This window comes from Lipotes vexillifer, unplaced genomic scaffold (assembly GCF_000442215.2).
Source record: "Lipotes vexillifer unplaced genomic scaffold, Lipotes_vexillifer_v1.1 scaffold496, whole genome shotgun sequence".
Classification (NCBI taxonomy): Eukaryota; Metazoa; Chordata; class Mammalia; order Artiodactyla; family Lipotidae; genus Lipotes; species Lipotes vexillifer.
The window spans coordinates 10,275,218-10,275,966 of NW_006786690.1; positions in this window are offsets into that span (position 1 = coordinate 10,275,218).

The window sequence follows — 749 nt, forward strand, 5'->3', positions numbered from 1 at the left end:
GAAAGAGGAAGATACAATGGATACAAGATTGGCATCTCCCCATTTACCCCCCACTCCCCCATCCACGGAGCAGGGACACCCTCTTCTATTATAACAGGAGGGGAGGAGGGGTCAGGATGGCTATGGATGCAGGTAAGTGTAGGTAGGTTTGGTGGCAAGAAAGTAAGCGAAAGACCAGCTGAAGATGTATCTCTGTAAGGGAAGAGGGAAGGTTTTGTGTGGAGCATAAAGACAGAAGGTGGAGGGAGGGGGCGGGGTGAAGAGTGGTTGTTATCCGGTACAGAAAGCCCATCAATGGCTTACGCAAGTGAGGGTTTATTTTTCTTACAGGATGGGAAGCCTGGAGGTAGACAGCAGCATTGGTTCAGTGACTCAATGATACAAGGGACAGTATTTTGGCAAATCTTTTGGCCTTTCCCTGAGGGTCATGATATAGCTGGTTGCCTCCACCCCATGCATCATTTTCTTGTTCAAGCAAGAGGTTGCCCAGGAGTCCCCCAGTAGGTTTCTGCTTACATCTGGCCAGAACTGTGTCACACAGATGCAAGAAAAGGCCAGGAAGGGGCTTCCCTGGTGGCGCAGTGATTGAGAGTCCACCTGCCGATGCAGGGGATACAGGTTCGTGCCCCGGTCCGGGAAGATCCCACATGCTGTGGAGCGGCTGGGCCCGTGAGCCATGGCCGCTGAGCCTGCGCGTCCGGAGCCTGTGCTCCGCAAGGGGAGAGGCCACAGCAGTGAGAGGCCCGCGT